Source organism: Pyrus communis, chromosome 12 (assembly GCF_041283825.1).
Source record: "Pyrus communis isolate YQ-2024b chromosome 12, ASM4128382v1, whole genome shotgun sequence".
Taxonomy (NCBI): domain Eukaryota; kingdom Viridiplantae; phylum Streptophyta; class Magnoliopsida; order Rosales; family Rosaceae; genus Pyrus; species Pyrus communis.
The window spans coordinates 12,987,737-12,995,622 of NC_142576.1; the positions used below are offsets into that span (position 1 = coordinate 12,987,737).

Sequence of the window (7,886 nt, forward strand, 5' to 3'; positions counted from 1 at the left end):
ATTTTTATACAATAGAAACTTACAGCCAGATGAATTGCAGTTTTATTTACCTTACCAAAGGTCTCTTGTAGAGTGTCAAAAAATGTTTCCACAACCTCATCCTCCAGGGGTTGCAAAACATTGTGAAAAAGATGTTTATAGAATCAAAGTAGAATTGAGGTCGTGGAGAATTGTGATCTCCCTCAAATTTGATGATGTTTTTGTCTCTCTGCAAAGTTCGCATTTACATAAGGATATTTGGAAGACAGATTGATGAAAACATGTGTTCCTATTTAAAAAAAAAAAAATAAGAATCTCTTCCCTTAAAAGGTCTGTATATATATATATGTTAAAAAAATAAAGGTGCAAACAAAGTTGCTTTTAAGTCTTACCAAACTTGCCCGTCAAAGTCCAAAATCTATGTGTATAAAAGCTATCTCACTAGATCGCACTAAAACTTGTATACGAGAGAAACCTTCCCTTCATCCTATGCATGCAATTTGCACACAATAATCTGATCAGGCATTGATGTATTGGTGCAAAAAAAAAGAAAAAAAAACTTCATTTCTTGAGTCCTTGACCGTGATGGATTGGCCTTGGAATTTTCTTGTGTATTCTATCATTTTATCTTTACCCGCCCTGCTCTTCTTAATCCCCCGGAGATCATTAAACTTGGGTCACGATCGGCTTCCTCCTGGACCACCGGGACTGCCCTTGTTTCGCAATATGCATGTTTGACCTCGGCACAATGCCACACAGGACGCTCGCTGAGCTAAAACACAAGTTTGGTCCTGTAATTTGGCTAAGACTTGGCGCAAGAAACACCATGGTAATTCAATCTGCTAAAGCTGCCGCCAACCTTTTCAACAACCATGACATCTCAAAGGTTCATTAGCCTTAGCCCCTTACGGCTCACACTGGCGTGTGTTAAGGCGGTTAGTCATGGTTGACATGCTGGTGAACAAGCGCATCAATGAGACGGCTTTCATAAGGAAAAAGTGCCTTGAAAAATGCATGGAGTTCATGTGGCAAGGTTTGTGTTCCTTATGAGCTTCACCCTTATTGGCAACCTCATGCTGTCTAAGGACTTGGTGGACCCGAATTTGAAAGAAGGGTCGGAGTTATTTACAGCAATGACTGGAATGATGGAGTGGAATGGGCATGCCAACATGGCAGATTTCTTTCCATGGCTGAGGTGGCTTGATCCGCAAGGCTTGAAGAGGAAGATGAAAAGGGATCTCGGAAAAGCTTTAAAAATTGCCGCTAGGTTTGTGAGGCAGCGCATGAAAGATAAGCAGCTGGGGTGGAGTGAGAACTAGGGATTTCTTGGATGTGTTGCTTGAGTTTCTGATCATGATGTCAATATTTTCATACTGGTAAGTGATGATAAGTTTTATTTATTTATTTTTTCATCCAATATAGAGTATATAATTAAATACCTTAATCAAGTCCTAATTAGCCATATGTACTTATCATTCTATTAAGTTCATAAAATTGGTGCTAATTACTTCAAGTTTTGAATTATATTAAAGTTGGGTTGAGATCACATAAAATGTTGTATCAACGTCATACATAAAATTTTTTGACCAATCGTTCTGTTGAATATATGTTCAGTTTAATTCGGCCATAGTACATGCTCTACATCACCCAATTATAATTTATAACTTCTTAAACTCATCCAAATCCATGTAACAAACGTGTAGGGAGCTGTTACATTGATGCTGGCTTCAAAAGATTTTAGAGGATAATCCTATTTAATTTTGTGATGGTTTGTCGAATTGAGGAAAGCACAATGTCTAAATTGGAAATAGTAGTTTGCATCTTATAATGAGTATTTTAAGGTATGGAGAGGTTAAGGACCTTCCTACAAATACCTTAAATGTTGGGAAATATGCTCAAGTTTTAGCATATTACTTACAAAAGTCCTAACATATATATATATATATATATATATATATATATATATATATATATTGAAGACTTGACCTTGAAAAACAACTACTCTCATATGAAGAATAATTTCATAAGATGGACTGTGCACACCATTAAAGATAGTCAACCTAGTAATGGATCCAATTATTAAAGGTTAGACTAAAGAGTAAGTTGATCATCGAGGAGAATGAGGCTAAAGCCAACATAACTAATGAATTAGCCGGGCAGAAACCTAACTTAGTTGATTGAAGATCCTATGGTCTAAGTTCAATAGGCAAACTGGTTGGGCATGATTTAAAGAAGTTAACACACTATATACCTCATTCCTATGATGGAAAAAAGGTGTTGTAGTTTTGGGTGTACATATTTATACTTAATGACATTGACATCTTATAATAAATAAGCGAAGTAGAGAAGACTAATCTTAATCAACAGTCACTTATGTGAGAGTAGAAGTGGGATCACTTCTATGAGAATAAGATTGCTAAATTCTCTAAAGCACTTATGAATCTAGGATTTTTCAGGACCAAAATGAACACAATCTTAGGAACCATTATATATTAGGATAAAAGATGTGTATTGGTTATTGTCTTAGTTTACTATACATGGTGAACAGTTCAATGTCTCCTATACACACTACTTCACTAGTAAATCTGATAAGTATTCACCAGGGTAGGTTCAAGTTCAAAAGACACCTCTCTTGATGCATCTCTTGTTCGCCTGTGTTCTCATATTCTTCTAATTTTTTATTCATGTAGGAGATTGTTGGAACTTATATATTATAATTATTATAATATTTTATTATAAAATTTATATGAAAAATAAGAGTCAATTAAGTGTTAAAACTTATGTATCAAAGGGTGCCGCAAGGGGAGCAATCCCCTTTAGTGATGTATCTGTTGAAGTGTATTACTTAATTACCTAAACCCCAAAAAGATACATCTCTTAGGCATACAGTATATTGGGTTCTATAAATGCTTAAGAACTGTTGTCTCTGAAAAAAAAAAAAAAAAAAAAAAAAAAAAAAAAGAGTTGAGTTTTCTGCAATGTCTTTTTATCATTGTTAGCCAAATTTTGAATCGTGTTTTAAAAGTAAGGAATATATAAGGTTTGCCAAAGTTTGAAGATTGCGGTGCTTCAACTTCATATTCTATTGTTAAATCCTGAGAGACGGACTCTTACCGAACTACTAGCACAAAGTAGGAACGAAATTCTGTTTTTAGGACATTGCATTTATGAAAGTCTCAATCTCCAAGTTTGTCATTATTTCTTACTCTCTCTCTAGTTTATATTAACCTTGTGCACAATTAATGTTATGATTTACTTGATGACTTATCATTAAATTTTTTTTTATTATTTTCATATTTTCTTATATTGCTCCAACATATATATTGCATTCTTGAAACGACACTTTGCTTTGTCACACATATTTGGATTTAGATGCACCAAACGGCTTAATCTTTCTGTTCAAAAGTCGCCACAGAATTCGTAAACTTATACTTCTGTTGAACAGGAAATATTTCTGGCTGGCTCGGAAACGACGAGCAGCACAATAGAATGGGCACTGACTGAGCTGCTATGCAACCCGGAGAAATTAATCAAGGCCAAAGCTGAGCTCACTCAAGTGATAGGTCCAAGCTGCAGAAAGATTGAGGAGGGTGACATTGAAAAGCTTCCATACTTGCAGGGTATAATTAAAGAAACACTGAGATTGCATCCACCAATCCCATTCCTAATACCAAGAAAGGCTACGGAGGACACCAAATTCATGGACTACTTTATACCAAAAAACACGCAGGTTTTTGTGAATGCTTGTGCAATCGGAAGAGACCCCGACGTGTGGGATGATGAGCTGGCGTTGTTTAAGCCGGAGAGGTTCATAGGCATGAAACGGGACTGAAGGGTCAAGATTTTGAGTTCATTCCATTTGGAGCTGGAAGAAGAGTTTGTGCAGGGTTGCCACTAGCTCATACAATGTTGCATCTCACTTTGGGGATGTTGCTTCACCAATTTGACTGGGAACTTGGTGGAGATGTTACTAGAGGCAACATTGATTGGCAGGACAAGTTAGGGATAACAATAAGGAAGTCTGAGCCTTTACTAGTAGTGCCTAGAAAGTGCTTGGTATAGTCACTCAACACTTGGTCAAATGATGTGGCGGGCCATAGGTTACAATAAGAGGTGGAGGATGGGCTAAGCCACACAATGAGTTAGCAATAATGAGGTTCAAGTTCGTCTTTAGAGAGAATCGAACCTGATACCTCTTACTTACAAGTAAAGATAAATATCGCTAGACCGTAGTACTAAATGGCAAATTATACAGTCGTATTTGTTAAAAATAATGATGTGACCGGTGATAAGTTACCGTCTTACCTATAAAAAAAAAAAATCAAGTTCAAAGTGATCTCACATGTGTACAAATGAAGAAAAAATGTCACATTACGTGCATAACTAATTATATATTATCTCAAGGACTATCTTGAGAAAATGATTTCTGCACTATCGTTTTATGTTTCTGCACTCTTTTGTTTTTGTTAGCTGGGTTGTCCTTGTCCTTAATGGCCAAATGCATTCTCAAAGTCCAAGGGATATAACCAATTGTACGTTGCCATTTCAAGATCACCTGTTGGTAGATGTATAACAAAACTTCAAAGTTCAAACCTCTAAAGTAATTGTGTTATTTTTAATCTAATAACAATACAGTGGTGGAAAAGAGTGTTGCCCTTACACCATGACATGGGTTCGAACTCCGTCGGCTCCCTAATCTAACAACTAATCTAATAAATCTATCATTTGAAAAAAAAAAAAAATAACATTACAAAATCTAAAAACTGGGTAAATTTTTTGCATCACAGCTAAGAACAGATCGTAATAAATTCAATAATACTCATTATTACCTTAATTAAACACTAATCCAACGGCTATTATTTTTAAACTTTCCCTTAAGATCTATCTAAAAATTAACAGAAAACTTTGCCCACTCTGCTCACGAGATTACAAATACAAATAAAGTTTCCTTCATGCTTTGCACTTGCACACAATACTGCTGATTTTTAGAGACAAAAAACGTTACAATGCTTCATTTCTTCAACTTAAGCGAGTGGAGTTTTCTTGTATGTTTTATCATCTTCTTTTCACCAGCTCTGCTCTTCTTGATCTGCCGGAGATCATCGAAATTGGGTCGCCATCGGCTTCCTCCCGGACCAAATGGATGGCATGTACTCGGCAACATGCTCAACCTTGGCACAATGCCACTGTAAACACGAAAAAAGTCCTGCAACAAGAAACAAGAATAACGTGTACAAAATATATTTTTTTGTGTTTAATGATTTTGGGGTTACAATCTCTTTGTAATTTGATCCTCTGATTCTATCTTCGTAGGGTGTAGGTTTATGGATGAGCTGTTGATCCAAAGGGTCGTCGGGGCTTGATCTAAGGATGAACGGATGATGAACGATGAACACTTTCTTCAAGGGCCGTCGGGGCTTGATCTTGAATAACGGTTGTGTGGATTTCTTCAAGGGCTTTTGGGCTTGATCTTGAAGGAGGATTTGACGAAGAACGAAGAGTGTTTTGCTTGAGAGCTTTAGAGTTTCAAAGCTTCAAGGTTTTGGTGTGATGTAAATTCCTTTCCTTCTCCTTCTTTCTTTTCTCCTCCAAAATGAATGCCTTGGCTTCCTATTTATAGAATTCCAAAACTTGATTTTTGGATTTAAATAATCAGATGAAATAAATCATTTCTTCCATGTATTGACACGTGTCCTATTTGATGACTTTTCCAATTTATTTCGATTTTTTTGTTGAGTTACACGCTACATGTAAAATTTATATGATACGTGAGCGTTGAAATTTTAATTATTGGTCAACATTCATTCCACCGAAATTTTGATGTCTACAAATGCCCCCACTTCAAGGCGCGTCGCATACATGTGCTTGTCACGTGTAGGAGATGCGTTTTGAAGTCCCTTAATGTAGATGTCAACCCAAGGGCCGTCGAGGCTTGATCTTGAATTGGGCTGGAAATTTCTTCAAGGGCCATCGAGGCTTGATCTTGAGTTCGACTGGAAGATTTTCTGGTTTCCTCCAATCGTTGATTTTCCACAGGCTTAATCTTGAACTGGGCTGGAGAATTCTTTTGGTTTCCTCCAATCGTTGATTTTCCTTTGTGCTACTCTTGAACTGGGCAGCAGGATTCTTTTGGTCTCCCCCGAAGGTCTGAGCTTACTCCTTTTTTTCTGTTTCTTTGTTCAATCTCTCCAATTCGTATTGAAGAGGGTTAGAGGATAGCTCAGCATATGCAGTTGTTGCTTGTCTCCACATGCTTCAATGTATCATTTTCACTTGCCTTACTTGCTCCCCTTTGCAGAAGTGGTATTTCCTTATGCAGGTTTAGCATATTCTCTTGTAGTATTTGTCTTCTGATGCAGGAGTGGAATGCAAACCTTCCATTTGAATGGACCATCACTTCTTGGTGGCAGCGCAAGTTTGAGTGGAGGTTCCAACATATTGCTTTCTCTGTCCTTGTCTTGGCAGGTGAGAACAAGGGCAAAGGAAAAGATAGGGAAAAAGCATGATATGAGATACCTTTGCTTTTGCCCTTGATGATATGAGATACTTTTGCTTTTGAAGAAGCAGCGAATGAATCAGCACATATATTTGTTGTGCTTGTCTCCACGTGCTTCGATTTACCGTTTCTTCCTGCCTCATCTGTACTCCAACCATCTGGTATCTTCTTTGGGGAAGAAGAAAAATTGAGTATTTCGAGAGGCTTTGCTGGGAGTGCGCCCTCAGAGGTGAGGAAGAGTTGGGCATTTGGTATCTTCTTTGGGGAAGAAGAAAAATTCAGTATTTCGAGAGGCTTTGCTGGGAGTGCGCCCTAAGAGGTGAGGAAGAGTTGGGCATTTTTTTTTTCAGGTCTGCCTTGCCATAAAAGATGAAGGTCGACATATATAGGGATTTCCCAACAGCAAGTGGTGGTACTATTCTTTTACCCTTGTCGACAAACGTCTCTTCGATTTTTGAACAAGCGTCTCTTCGATTTCTGAGCGAGCGCCTTTTCGAAAAAGTAGTCACGGGTGCGGCTCTGTCACCACGCTTGTTGGCAAAGGCTCGTAGTTGGGATGATAACCTTCACGTGTTTTCAACTTTGTCAGAGATCTTTTGACAAAGTTGAACGCGTTATCTGAAAAGCCGCGAAAGCGTCGCCGAACTTCACTCAGGAAAATCCGGTTTTTTGAATCGGTGGTCGTGTCGCCTTGGCTTTTTATAGAGGTATCGATCACCTCCAACATGCACACTTTGAAGATCGCCCGTTTGTGAAAATCGTCTTCGGCCCTTTCTGATTTTACTCCATCCACCTTTCTCTTTTAACCCTTTGACAATGGCTAACCCGTCTAACATTTGCTTAGATTTGAGTCTCAACAGTGATCCGAGTGCGCCGCGTCAGGTAAATGTATGGTGCCCTTCTTTCTTATCTTCTAATGGCCCTTTGACAGGTGAAGATTCTGTGATGAAGGACGCAACAACAACTACGATAGTAGCTAGGAACCTCCTCACTCCTAAGGATAGTAGGCTGCTTTCAGGACGGTCCAATGAGTTGGCCGTTCAAGAGTCCCTGGCTCTTAGTGTTCAGTGTGCGGGCTCTGTGTCCAACATGGGCCAACGCCTACTTGCTCGCTCCCGTCAGGTTGAATCGTTGATGACCGAGGTGGAAAATCTTAAGCAGGAGATCAAACAGCTTAAGTACGAGAATAGAAGTTTGCATGTGCTTGCCAACAACTATTCGACGGGCATGAAGAGGAAGCTTGATGAGCTGCAAGAATCTGAAGGTCGGATTCAAAGTGACCGTCAAAGGCTTGCTGCTTATCTCCAGAGGCACCTTTTTCCTGGGTCATCCATCGTTCCACCAAGTATTGTGGCCTCGAATGATCTAGCTCCGATGCCTCCCGCTTCGATGCCTTCCGCTCCGAGAGTTT

General features: G+C 38.6%; 1 pseudogene; it reads left to right on the forward strand.

Moving 5' to 3' along the window:
• The first annotated feature begins 564 nt into the window (after positions 1-564).
• Positions 565-4,041, forward strand: LOC137744411 (cytochrome P450 76A2-like; annotated as a pseudogene).
• Positions 4,042-7,886: the final 3,845 nt, after the last annotated feature.